Source organism: Chinchilla lanigera, unplaced genomic scaffold (genome assembly GCF_000276665.1).
Source record: "Chinchilla lanigera isolate Chin_1 unplaced genomic scaffold, ChiLan1.0 scaffold00019, whole genome shotgun sequence".
In the NCBI taxonomy this organism is placed as follows: domain Eukaryota; kingdom Metazoa; phylum Chordata; class Mammalia; order Rodentia; family Chinchillidae; genus Chinchilla; species Chinchilla lanigera.
In genome coordinates this window covers 18,856,400-18,871,267 of record NW_004955420.1, presented here as the reverse complement: position 1 = coordinate 18,871,267, position 14,868 = coordinate 18,856,400, and the positions used below count along the sequence as shown (strand labels likewise).

At 37.3% G+C, this 14,868-nt stretch overlaps 1 pseudogene; it reads right to left on the bottom strand.

Moving 5' to 3' along the window:
* Positions 1–229: 229 nt before the first annotated feature.
* On the bottom strand, positions 230–670 carry LOC102027751 (annotated as a pseudogene).
* Between the last annotated feature and the right edge of the window lie 14,198 nt (positions 671–14,868).

Sequence of the window (14,868 nt, the reverse complement as noted above, 5' to 3'; positions counted from 1 at the left end):
CCAACAATACAAAAAGAAAACAGATACAAAGTAGTATTAAGGGTCTTCCTTACTAAAAATTACAAAACTATGTATATATATTTAAATCATTTTATTTCCACTCCATCCTTTGGCTGAATTTTATTAATATAATATCTGCCCTTTTAATCCTTATCTTATAAAAGGCATCACTACCCTGTTACTCAAACCAAACCTCCTCCTTGACCACCCCGCCTCTACTCCTGAACTGTTAATGAGACATCTTCCTGTATTGCTCTGGAGTTAATCTCTTCTCATTAGAGCTCCCTTTTGCAATTCCATTTTTTCATAGGTGTGGCATGTGAGATTTTAACTGCTCTGTTCCAGTTTTTTCTTCTTCAGTCAGTGTCTACAGCTCCACATCTGTTTGCTTTTATAGTTCTTGTATCGTGGTCATAGTCTTATTCAAAGTAGTACAAATGCGGCTCTTAGTCTCTTTCTGCTCAATGGCAACAGGTTTACAATGTGCATACAAAGACTGGTATCGAGACTTTATTGCTGACAATTCCTTTATGAGTGTAACTGGATTTTTCTCTCCTGGTGAATCAGGATGATTAATCTTGATTTCATATTCCAGCCTGTACTGAATGTAATCCTGATCAGAGTCAGCTTTCTGGAACACCAGTTCCAGCTGATTGACCTCCACTTCCATGTTGAATAGTTTATTATTTGGACTTTAATTCTTTCTTAAAGGCCCGTACTTTAAAGGTTTGGCTTCAGAATGGGGCTATTCGGAGGTTGGGAAACCTTAGAAAGGTAGGGCTGGGGATATAGCTCAGTGACACAGTACCTTGCTTGGTGAGTACAAGGCCCTGAGTTTGATTCCAGGTTAAAAAAAAAGAAAGTTCCTGTAGAAATTTTGGACCAGGCATGTAGCTCAGTGACACAAGTGCCTGCCTGGCAACTGCAAGTTCCTGAGTTCGATCCCAGGTCCAAAGAAAAAAAGAAAAAAAAACACAGGTAAGGCCTGGTGGGAGGTCTTGCAGTAGTTGGAGACATGCCCTTGACAGGGAAGTGGGACCTGGACCTTGAAAACTGTGAGAAAAACAAACCTTTTCTCTCTCTAAACTGATTATCTCAGCTGAAAGCCCAGTTAAGTCTTGGTTGGGGATCACAGGTTCTTCCCATGCACATTGGATTTCTAGGTCAATGATATCAGGACTTAATTCCAGGGCCCAATGCTTGGTTGGGCCAAGCAACGGTTGGTCAACTCTTTGCTCCTCTTTCGAGTTGAGGTACACCCTCTGGAATCTCTGGTGGACTTAGAGACACAAAGGAAATGCATAAATTCAGCCAGCCTGGTAATCAGAGCTGCTTCTTGGAATGGTTACAAGAATCCTGTGAGCTAATGTGTGAGCCACATCTAATGGCTATTTCTCTAGGAAATATCTATGAAAAAACTTTCCTAACTGAGCCGTAGAGAATAATTATTCCGGGAATGTGTAAAGTCAAGAACCCAACAAGAAAATGCAGTGAGAGGAAAAAGAGTCATCTGACAAAGAAAGGAACATTGAAAGATTATGTAATAAACATCACAACAGTGTTTTTAAGGATTTGCTAGATTTACTGGTTTATTTTATTTTTGTCTCTTTGAGACAAGGTCTTGCTATGCAGTTCGGGCTGGCCTTGAGCTCACTTTGTAGCCCAGGCTGGCCTCAAACTTGCAAAGATCCTCTTGCCTCAGCCTCCCTAGTGCTGAGATTACAGGTATGCACCACCATGTCTGGCACTGGTTTATTTTTTAGAAGTGTTAAGGATAAATATATTTTCCATTATTCTTTTCCTGTTGTCCAAATTGCCTGAAGAAGACAAATTTTATTCTATGGCATGAGTCAACTGTTTCAGCTCCCATTCTCACCCCAGACCACTGGCACCAAAAACTGATGGAACACAGCAGTCTTTATTAAACTCAGCGGGGACATGGGAAAGTATTGGAGCTAGGAAAGCCCCTGTATGAAGTAGGAAAGGATCTTAGAATACAGGCAGATTTACTCTTCCTTCTGCCAAGGCCAACCTAAGAGTGAAAAATGCTACAAAAATCAATATCAAAGTCAGAGTTATAACATGTGTACTATCTGTCTATTTCTTAAATTTTCTTTCAAGTGAAATCTTACCTGGTATTTAGGTATATAATTACTCTGTAGTGAGTTATAGTTTTGTGTATGCATGCGTAAGCTAGAAACAGGAAGTAGCTTTTCAAGGATCCCAATTAATTAGCTAGAGGAGATCTCTTGGTGGTCCTACTGCTACCTTTATTCTCCTGTTAGCTCACATTCTATCTTCTTTCTAAAAACCTGATGCTCTGTGCTTACACAGAGGTCCTCAAAAGTAGATCCTAAAACAAACAAAACAACAACAAAATGACGAAACTGAGTCTTAAGGAAGTTTCCAGGTAGGGAAGTAGGGAAGTGGGACTCAGAAGGACAGGAGACCAAACTAGAGTGACTGTCAGGAGAGATCCTGCAGGGCAACTCAGGTTCTTTTCTCCAGGACAGCCTTGGGGGGCGTGCAGACTGTCCCACACAGTTGTCTGGGCCAAGGTGCATAGGACCCTTGGCACTTATTTTTCCTACTCACTCGTCCACCGCGTGGTAGAGGCAGCTACCACTTCCTGACCAGGGGAAATGGTGGGTGGTGTCAGGAACTTCTGATTTTCTTGTGGGTAAACAGATTTTGACATTTGGAATCAGTCTTCCCAACAGAGATGGCAGGTGCTCGCTGTCAGGAGTAAAATTCCTCTTGAAATTGGCATTGCACAAATTGGAAATGAGCTCTGAGTGGTACCCGTGGGGTGCTGGTATTGCCCAGGGGCGTAGACCCAAGCCCTCTGCTCTCCAGCTCCAATGCGTTTCCTGCTCTGCTGAACCCTGGCTTTCCTGTCTTTTGTCTCCGTCTGTGCTGCTTCACCCACCTGTAACAGTACTCTCTTTCCTGTCCAGCTGTCCATTCTCTTTCTGCTCCAGTGTCACCTGTTGTTTTCAGGCAACCTGGCTGTCGCTGTTTCTTCGAGAAAGTGCTTCCTGAGAGCATTTCCTGTTTACTTCCATTACTGCTATGTTAGAGACATTCTTGTTTGTTCTGTCCCCCTCTTCTGTAAGTAACTCCTGTCAGACAGAGTTCTGGGCCCGAGGAACAGGCCTTGGCAAATACCAAGTAAATGAATGAAAGGAACCTCAAGGCTCCCTCCCAGCTGAAGTAATCTCTCTCCGTGATTGCATCATTGTCATTTGAATCATGATTATTTACACATATGTACTAATTCTCCTGTTTGTTTATAAACTCCTGATGTCAAGAATCATGCTGGATTCCCTGTTACTGAGCCCGGTATGTCTTTGACCTCGGTAGGAGCTCAGACAAAGCTAATAGGAATGCTAAAGACAGCCTCTCTCACTGCCCATGGATGAGCAGCTTTGAAATGTAGCCTGGGAGCAGGGCAAGATTTTCAGTTTTTCTCTGTTCACACCTATTCCTTTGGGGGAACACTGTCTTAGGCTACTAAGCAAAATGATAGCCAAACCTTTGGAAAGTATCAATGCCGTGTGAATACGGAGATGATATATGACCTCGGGTGTCTGAGATATTTCTCTCTACCCTTACAACTGCATCTTGAGGTTCCCCCACACCCGTGGGGATGGTTTTCATAATGTAAGAATTAATCACTCTTGCTTCTCCCTGGAAGCATTGCTAAATTAATGGCTTGATATCACATCTATCATGCTTTCTCTAAACTCTCAAAGGCCCACTAGGATTGGGGAGAGGCTGGGAACTGCTATGGGCTGAGCAGGAAAACCTTCCATGGGAATCAGTAAGCGAATCCAAAATTGTTTCATACACAGTGGTGTCTGAGGCCCTGGGCTTGTTCTTGCTTGCGTTGCCAACAACGCAATGATGTACGTTTCAGCCATGAAATGCGTTCGCGCTGGTACCCAGTCTCTTCTAGTCTAAATCATTAACGTGGAAAATATCCCCTCTGGGCTGTAACATGAAAAAGAAGATTTTTGCATTGGATTTCATTTTGCAAACCTCCAGCAACTGTATTTTGTCAAGACAGAAGGCAATAAAAACAAGAAAAATCATCAGAGGTGATAATAACAAGGCACGTGCAAAAGAATGTGTTTCCTACAGAGCCATGATCGCTTTTTTTTTTTTTTTTTAAACACATTCTGTGACCTCCTTTCTTCAAAGCCACCACCTTATACAAACCTTCAACTACTTTTCTGTTTCACTACTGGTCCATGGTGGTAGAACATTTTTATAGTTATGGACAAACTTTCTCACAAAAACAAAAATAATGAAAACATTAGAAGAAAATGACCGACTGATAGAGGACAGCAGGGCACAGTTTTCGTTTTGGAAAACCAGTCCATATTTTCACATGTATGCTCACAGGACAGCCTATGCATGTCGGGGATTTTTCTGAAATCTCCACAGTCTTACTCTGCATTGTGTATCAATCAAAACCAGGCATGGCTGCCCTTTGTATCCCTGTACCGTGCATGCTGCCACACGAATTGTAAGTAAGGAGGAAGTGCCTGGGGTGGCCTATCACAGTCAGAACAGCAGATTCCCTTCAAGAAGAGCAAAATGACAAATAATTAAATATTGGACCACAGACTTTTCTGTTGTCATTTTTGTTTTTGTTTTTCTTTTTTTTTTCTGTTGTTACTGTTATTGGTGCATTTTTAGAGATACATAATGATCACATTCATTTTAGAGATACATAATGATCACATTCACATTTAGAGAATTTGTACCTGTATATGATACATCTTGCTTCTTTTGTTGTCTCCAACCACCTCCCTTCCCTTCAACCCTTCTTCCCCTCATTTACAAAGGCTTTATTTCCATTTTTCCTTATATTTTTTTCTTTTCCCTTCTTCTTTTTCCCCTCCCCTCTTCTTTGCTCCTCCCCATTTGGACATTTTCTTCTTATTTCCCAATATTTATTATACATGTTGGTCCTTATTTACAGTTTTGGTTTCTCATACCAGAGAAACAATGTGATATTTGAACCTGTGTATCTGATTTATTTCGCATAAGAGTATAGTCTCAAGGTGCATCTATTTACCTATAAATGCCTCCAGTTTATCTTTCTTCACAGCAGAGTAGCACTCCATTGTATAAACATACCACATCTTTTTTATCCATTCACCCACTGATGGGTATTTTGGCTGTTTCTAAGATTTAGCTTTTACAAATTGTGTTGCTATAAACATGGTGTGCATATATTGCAGTGGTACGATACTTTTAATTCTTTCAGGGAGATACCAAGAGGGGAATATCTGGATACATCTGAGATATACATAGTGATCACATTCATCATAGAGAATGATCTTTAGTTTTTTGAGGAATCTCTATGTTGACTGCCACAGTGGTTACACCAGTCTACACTCCCACCCACAATGGAGAAGGGTTCCTTTTTCCCCCCACAGTCCCCCCAACATTTGTTATTGGTTGATTTCTTGATAACAGACATTTTTTTCTGGGGTGAGGTGAAATCTTGGTGTTTTAATTTGCATCTTTTGAATGACCAGTGATGTTGAAAATTTTTTTATATATTTATATGCCATTTGTACTTCTTCATCTGAGAAATATTTGTTCATTTCACATGCCCATTTTTGAATTAGGTCTTCAAATTTGGGGGCAGGGTCTGAATTTTTGAAGTCTTTATGTATTCTAGATGTTAGCCCTTTGTGGAACAGCTGGCAAAATTTTTTCCCACTTTGTGGGCTGTCTCTTCACTCTGTTGGTGTTTTTTTTTTTTTTTTTTTTTTTTTAGCTGTGCAAAAGCTCTTTATAGAACAACCATTTGTTAATTCTTTATTATTTCCTGTGCGATCAGGGTTTTGTTCCTAACTCTCATTGTGCACTAAGTTAAAATCAAAATGGACCAAAGGCCTAAATATTAAAACAAAAACCCAAATCAGTGTATCTGAAATTCAGGCTGAAGAAGTCTCCTTCAGGCAGTGTTTTACCTGTAACATGCCTAGCTTTGCTCCTCAGTCCTAGCACTGAGACTCCAGTAGTCATCAGGGTATTCCAGGACAAATAAGAACCAGTTTGTCTCCATCACTTACTAGGTCTGTAATCTTGGGCAATTTATTTAATTTCTTCCTATTTTAATTTCCCAATGTCTAAAATATGGACAACAGTATTATACACTTTACAAGGTTGTTGTGGAACTACATGAGATAATCTCAAGTGTCTAAGTCAAAAGAAGGTCTCCCCATCAGTAGTAAGAACAACTAATATTCACTGAGCACAATCTCAGTACTAGCACAGTTCTGAGTACTCAACTGTAAATTTAGAAAAAAATCAGTGAGCAGATAATACTTTCGTTTGAACTTTACAGATGAAGGATTTGAAGCACAGGGAGCTTAAGTAACTTACTAAAAGTCCTATGGTCAGAAGTAATGTACCTGTGATTCAAACTTTGACAGCTTACTTTGGGGGCCATGCTCTCACATATTAGATATTACAATCATGATATTCTTAGAACAATATCTGAGGGAAAATTAGGACATGTGTATAAATTTCATTCATAATAAATAATGGTTTAATTAACATTCATTGAGGAAGGGAAGGCTAGCTAAGCATTATGGAGAGAACAAGGTCAGAGCAGTTAGGAGGCAAAGAAGGTTAGATAAGCAGCATCTTCCAGGTTCCACATCATTGAGGAACATAACAATCTGAGGATCTAAACTTGGAGTGGAAGAGCTCAGGAGATGACAGTAAGAAGTAACAGGTCATGGAGAATTTTGTGATAAGGAGACATAGTAAGAACCCAAATCCTACCTTACACATTAAGGATAAGCCAGGAAGAAGTGAGAGATGAGGAGGAGAAGTTAGGTTCCCATCTACAAATGAATCATTTGAACCCAGATTTAGCTGTGGCTGAAATTTTGCTTTGAATTTCTTCATTAGGTAAGTTATTGTTTTGCTTTGAGTACTTATGATAGGTTGGGTTGCATTGCTTTCATGTACAATGCATAGAAGCCTGATAATTGTACATCATTTGGAGACTTTATTATTTTACATATGAAAATGGGAAGATGCAACTTAGACTAGTGGTAGTAGTAGAGAGAGAAGACTACAAAATAGAGAACCAGTTAGTGAGGGTAAAGGACAGTTGGGGTGCAAGAAATCATTGTGGGGGATTATCTCTTCTCCACAATGTGCAATTTATAGGGACCACTAATTAATGACCTATGGTTCCTTTTGGCTAAAAGATGAGTCTTTAACAAATAAAGGCAAAGAAGTCCTTTCTTCTGGTAATTTGAGCCTTACCAGCTTGACCCAAAGACAGAAAGTAATGCTTATGATCCAATCACTTTATTTGTGAGACCAGTGAGGCTCTCAGGACATTCCTGGGAATTCTGTGGTTCCCTGTTCAACCCATCCTTCTTCGATTCTGTGACTGACCCCTCTCATTGCAATAAAGTCTCCCTTAAATTTCATTAAGTTCATTTATTTTGATTACAATCCATTATCCTAAGGGATATTGAGAAGATCCAGGAAGTGGAATGTTGCAACTAACCGCATATTGCAAAACTCACTGAATTGGATGGAAATCAGAGAGGCCACTTCGACTCTTCTGAGATGTTTGCTAGACTTTTTATGATGTTAGCATCGACTGCACATTTCTGTGATCTTTAGCAAGCTCTGTTACAAAACGGAACAAGTAAGGTAAACTTTCGCCATTTGGTGAAGAGAATTCTCTGGGCAGTTTGGTATAGTCTTTATTCCTCCCCCTTAAGTGCAAATGTAAACCCTATAAACAGTAGAAGCGGCAACCAAAACAATTCTGAAAGGTGGTAGGAAATAAACACACGGGTGAGGACCTCCAGACTGCAGGAGCAACACACTGGCAAGACACTTTTATTTTCCCTTCAAACAGAAAAATGAGACCCAGACTGAGAATCTCATGAAAATACCCCTTGTAAACTCATTTTTCCTCATATCCAAAGGGAATCTCTCGGACAACACTTGGTAAATGGAAAACCACATAAAAGGGGGCTTTATCTGAGAGCCCCTTCAGTCAAACCAGCTGGAAGAAGGGCTTTTCCTCCTTGCTGGGTGTCTTAGTTACTTTTCTCTTAAATTAGAATTATCTGTCAAAGATTTTTTTTATTTTAAAGAGAATTAAAAAAGCAATAAAAAATGATACAGAATTTCAAAACAAGATGATAGGAAATTAACAATGATTATTATATTGCATATTGTTATCTTCAAAGTAGTTGCTCAGATTACCAGATATAGGCATGTAAAGTTGATCAAACAATGTAAGCACTAACTGCTCCTTTCAATGAGCTAATAGAAATTAGTAGTACAATTATCTTAGCTAACATGTGTACAAGGTATGTATACACATATCTTTTTTTCCCCTTTCTTCTTTTCTCTCTTCCCCCATCCCAGTTGTTCTTTCCTTTTGAGCAGTTTCTTTCCCTTTCATAATATCTCTTGTACCTTTTGGATTTTATTTACTCTTTCAGTTTCTTACACCAGAGAGACAACACAGTGTTTACACATGTGGGTCTGATTTATTTCACTTAAGGGTATGGTCTCTAGTTGCATCCATTTATCTATAAAAGCCTCGAGTTTATCTTTTTTATAGCTGAGTAATATTCCATTGTATAAAAGCACCACATCCTTTTTATCCACTCCTCACAGTCTTGCCAACATTTGTTATTGGTTGATTTATTGATGGTAGCCATTCTTTCTGGGGTGAGGTGGCATCTCAGGGTTGTTTTAATTTGCATATGTTGAATGACCAATGATATTAAATATTTTTTCATATATTTATTTGCCATTTGTATTTCTTCATCTGACAAGTGTGAAAGATTTTAGAAAAGCAACATAAAAATGATTCAACAATCAGTCACAAATTCTCTTGAAAGAAAGGGAAAAATAGAACCCCTCAGCAAAAAAGTAGAGTTTTCAAAGAAGAACCAGATGGAAAAAATATTATATTGAGAAATCTCATATAAGACATAAAACCCTGTATGAGTGGACTTCATAGAACAAGGCATTTACAGAAAATAGAATCAGTGAATTTGAGAACAGACTAATATAATTCATGCAACAGAAACATCATGAAGAAAATAGATTGCAAAAACAAAGCACAAATAAATCCTCACAAATCTGTGAACAACATCGAAAGGATCTTTTTGATTTTTTTGGATTAGTGTACATATATGATTATGTCACCTGTGAACATGGTAGGATCTCTTCCTTTCTAGTTGGTATAATACTTTGAAGTGTCCCGCTTTATTGAATTAGCTATGACATCTGGTACAATACTGAAAAATAGTGGTGAGAAGGGGCATTCAAGTTTTGTTCTCAATTACATGAAAAGTTCTAATTTCATACCAGTAAGTATGATATTAATTTAGGTGTGTGGTTGTTAATTATCAAATTGAGAGAGTACTCATTTATTCCTACATTGCTGACAATTTTTATGAGTGGGTATGATTTTTTTCTTTAGTTTTTGATGTGATGGATTATATTTACTTGTTAATATTACATCGACCTTGTGCACCCAACATGTATCCTCCTTGTTTATGGTGTGCAATTCTCTTTTTATAATTGGATTCAATTTGCTGATATTTGTTGAGCGTTTTTTTCATCAGAGCTACTAGTCTGTTGTTTTATTTTATTGTAATACTGTATATCTGGTTTTGATATTAGAGTGATTCTGGATTCATAGAATCAACTAAGTAGTATTTATTTTGCTTTTTTTCTTCTGATAAACGTTTTCGATAACTGATAAATTTTCTTCCTTAACTGTTTGGTTAAACCAGTAAAGCTATCCAAACTTGGTGCTATTAAAATACACAAATGATTTGAATAGATATTTGCATAAAGAACATGTATAAATGATAAAAAAATACACCAGAAAAATGATCATTTTCATTTTAACTGTTAGAAGAATGCAAATCAAAATCATAGTATCATATCCCTATCAAAATGGTTGAAATACAAAAATACAAGCACAAAACACTAGAATATAAAGAAAGTGGATAATGCAAATATTACTTGTGGGAAAGCAGTACCTTAACTTCTGAAAACAGTTTAAGACTTTGTTAAAAGTGAAATGAGCAACAAGCACTTGTATTCCTGAGCATTTATATAGAGAATTAAAAACTCAAGTTGACACAAAAACCTATGCATGAAGTGGTATAAATGCTTTATGCTTAACAGCTAAAACTAGAAATAAATCAGCTGTCATTCACTGAGAAAATGATTTAAAAAATGGATTCACATCTATATCATGAATTTTTACTCAGCAATAAAAAGGACCAAACCGTCCATACATGTAACAGCCTGGATAGATCTTCAGAGAATAATTCTGCCTGAAATAAAAAGCTAATTTCAAGAAGTCAGGATACTTTATGATTTAAATAACTGTTGAAATGACATAATTATGGAAACAGACAACAGATTAATAGCAAGAGAGTGGACTGGAGAGCAGTGGTGATAGCTAACAGGAAAACATCAGAGATCTTTTGGTAATGGAAATAATCCACATCTTGCCCATTGCAATGTTAGCAGCTTGGTTATGATATTGTACAGCAGTTCTGTAGGGACTAAATGTTGGGAAAAATAAGAAAAGGGTGAATGGTATTGCTCTATATAATTTCTTACAATTGCATGTGAAAATAGAATGACCAAAAGAAAGTTTTTCATTTAAAAACAAACAAAATACAATATGATCCAGCAACTGCACTCTTGGGAATTTGTTCCAGAGAAATGAGAACTTACATTCCTTTACAATCTGCACAGATTCAGAGCTGTTTTTTTCATAACATCATCCTTCTGAAAATAGCCTCACTATTCTCCAATAGGTAAATTTTTAAAGTGAGGGCCACACATAACCCAGAATAATATTCTGCAACAAGGGGCTGGGGATTTAGCTCAGCGGCAAAAGCGCCTGCCTGGCAAGCGCAAGGTCGTGAGTTCGGTTCCTGGTACGGAGAAAAACCAAAAAAAAAAAATATTCTGCAACAAAAAGGGACAGATATCAAGAAATATGTACAAAAAGTGGAACAATCTCCAGGGCATTGTTGAGAGAAATAATTTCAAAAGGTTATGCACTTTATGGTGTAATTTATATAACCCTTACAAAATGATAAAATTTAGATATAGAGGACAAGTTAGTGGTTGCTAGGGAATAAGGATTGAAAAGGGTTAGGCAGGAGGGATGTGAGTGTCATTATAAAAATCAGCGCAGTCATGCTTTTGTGATGTAAATGTTAAACACTTTGTCTGTGGTGTTGGGTACCTGAATTTACACATGCAATAAAATTGGATAGACCTAAATGTGTACACACACATACATACATACACACACACACACATACATACACACACACACACACATGCACAAAATAACCACACACAGAGATACATATAAGTAAAGCTGTACTTATTTGATTAAGGGAATCTGAATGAGATCAATAAATTTGATTAAGCCCAGTAAACTGTACCAATGTTAAAATCCTGGTAATGATACACTATAGTTTTAAAAAATGTTACAGTCTCTGAGGTGTATATTTACATCATTTCTTTTCTTACTAGTACATATTTGCAGTACACAATGTTTACATTTCTTGTGTGGAGCTGATACATGTATATAAGACATCTTAATTCCTTTTCTTTCATTCCTTTCCCTCCGCTCTTATCTCCTCTATCCATCTCTTGATGCCCTTCTCATTTGAGAACGATCTACCTCTCTACATAAATTATCTATCTTCATTTTGCTCTGTATTTATGATTTTGATTTCTCATGTAAAATAAACCATTTGATAGTTAAGCCTTGTATCTTCACATTATGGTCTCAAGATACATCCATTTTCCTACAAATGACTCAAGTTTATCTTTCTTTATGGCACAGTAGTACCACCACATATTTACATTATTTCTTTCCAGTGCATGTGAATCTACAATAATCTCAATACAAATTTAAATAAAAGTAACACACAGTAAGACAAAAAGTGGGAGATTAAGAGCCTGCTTAAAAGAAAAGTTGTTGTGTTTACAACTTGAAATCTAAGATAGCTGAACACCCAAATATTCCAGAGCTTTACATGGTGGAAAAGCAGATACTTCCTCCAATCTAATGGCAGTGTGATCAAAGGCAGTGACCCAAGACACACAGCAGGTGACTGAATGAGGGCTTGCAGAAGTTTGAATTTCTGGGCAGCCATTGTATCAAATATTTTGGTTGAGAAAGAAGCCACATGCTGAGGGTTAAGGGGATGAAGAAAGACCAGTTGCTAGGAGACAGGAATTCCCAAGTCAATTTCTGGGTCCAAATGTGTGGACCTAACAAGACTGAAGCTTTGTTATTTGCCCTAGGAATTTTCTAGAAGCATAGACCTATCACCACCACCCTCCCCCAAATGAGTGTCTTAGAGCGATTATTGGAGGTTTCCACATCAGGTGATCAATCTAGGATTCTGGTCATAGGGTCAGTGATTCCCAAGTTAATTCTGCTCAGCAGTACTGATATGCTGAATCACCATGTATGGTCCCCTATTTTTTGTTCTTCCAAATGGATTAAAGCTAATCATGAGCATTTCATTTAAATGAGCCAATGAATTTCCTTTTTTAAAAAAATTATTTGCAGTTAACAAGACACTTAATAATTGTTCATCCATTTAATATGTAGTGTGCGAGTTACATAATTGTTTACACAGTTCTGTAGCAATGCCAAGGCGCTTATCCACACAGGCCCAGGGGTGTCTACACATCTGCAGTGAGATGTGAACTTACACTTGGAAGTACTGGTGTGCAGCTGCACCTGTCTTCATAACCTACTGAAGAAACCAAGCACGCAGTACAGAGAGTCATTCACATGTAGGCACATACAGAATAATCTCCTTAGTAAAAGAATTATTGTGAATCATCTTGTCCCTAAAACTTTGGGGCACATGTATAATAGCCTGAGGATATTCGAAAGTGAAGAAGATGTACTTATTGCAATACATGAATGGAGTTAGCTTTTTTTAGAATTTCAGGAAATGATGTGGGATTATAATATAATGAAGTTTTCTAAGGTTCACCATCTGCTAGTTAGCTTGTATGTTCACTTCAGTGCAGTTTTGGTTCTCACAGATAGAAGCAGCTACTTGTTCTCTATAACGAGACTCCATGGAGCTGGGTTCCAGCAAGCTGCCAACTCTTAGAGTCTGGAATCATGTCTTCTCCTTGGCATCTACCTGTGGCATGAAGCTAAACCTCAATTAGCCGAGAAGGAGCAATCAGGGAGTGTGAAATGTTGGCCCTAGTGCCTTTGTCAAGCAGGCTGAATAGTGATGAAGGGGGGAAAACAGAAGCATTTAATACTCTCAGTGAACTCGGTTCAATAATAGCTAGAGGAAAAGAAATAACAAAGGAGCCCATCACTCAAGGTTTTCCCTTCTTTCATCAATGTCTTGAGAAGATATAACATGCATTCCATACATACTGTGTTCTAGAATTGCCACTTGCCCTATAATGTCCTTTATAACTGTTCCCAATGCCCCAGTGTACAATCCAATCTAGGGTCGCAAATGACATTTATTTGTAGTGTCCCTTTCCTACCCTTTATTAGGAATCAGTTCTTTGCTTTTTATGTCACTGATAATTTTGAAAACTAAGATGAGGAACTGTAAATAGTATTGCTTCTCAATGTGTATTTTCCAGATGATCCCTCATTATAAAAATGCAGACTTCTCTTTGATGGCTTGTATACCGTAAGTGACGATGTATTTTTCTTTGAGTATCACATCCAGAGGCTCAAAATATCCGATTGCCCTTCATTAGTAATATCTAGGTAGATGATATAGAAATAGACATAGATACAGATATACCAATCACTTGGACACAGTGTTTACTTCTTCAATTTCTTTCTTTTAGAATGTGTACATAATTTGTAATTACACAATCTGAAGTCTGTACCTTGTCCTTTCTCAACCTATGATCCATTGTTTATTATCAACAGCTGCCTATCTACCCTCTTAACCCACCTTCCTATCTGTATTATCGGTCTAACTTCATCAGTAATGGCTTATGGATTCACACTATGTTTAACTTAATGTACAACTACTAATCTGCAACTATTGTCCTTACTAATTTTGAAACCCAAATGATCTTAGATCTCAAAGTAGGTGCCCCCTTCAAGTCTATTTTTCTGCACTGTTATAGGTTCTCAAATTTTTAAAGACACTTTTTTTACTCTGGCACAAGATTATGCCCCTCGTTTATTTTGTAATTTTCCTCCTCTATTTTTCAAATTAACCATTTTTTTCAAGTACTGGTTTCTTTACTGGGAATACTACTTAGAACTCAGTTCTGTATAATAGTATGTTTATTGCTATGGAAGTGTCATTGTTTTACTATCTTTTAATGGACAGAATTAGGAAATGGATGTCTATATGGAGCTAATTATATTGGTTCTTCCAATAGTATTTCAATCTTATAGAGATATCCCATATTTCTATTTTTTCTTTTAAGAAAAATGCTGGCTTCCAATAATATCTATGTATTTATTATTTGGTGTTGTAACCCACATGTGCACACATAATTCTTTTAGTATTATTGTCCTCAGAACAATATGAAAACAAAACAACTGAGAAGTACTCACAATTTGCTTACAATTCTTATTTTTGCTTCAGGTGAAAGGTATGTAGACAGAGGGCAAAATCAAAATAACTTTAATAGTTCTTCCTACCTCCCATGTTGGTAGTTATGTTATTCATCTGAAGTATGTTTATTTTTAGTTGTTTGTACTTGATTTATTTTTCTGATTTAGTTTGATGTTTCTAATATGTAGATCATTAACATTAAAAAGAAAATTAAAATTTTAAG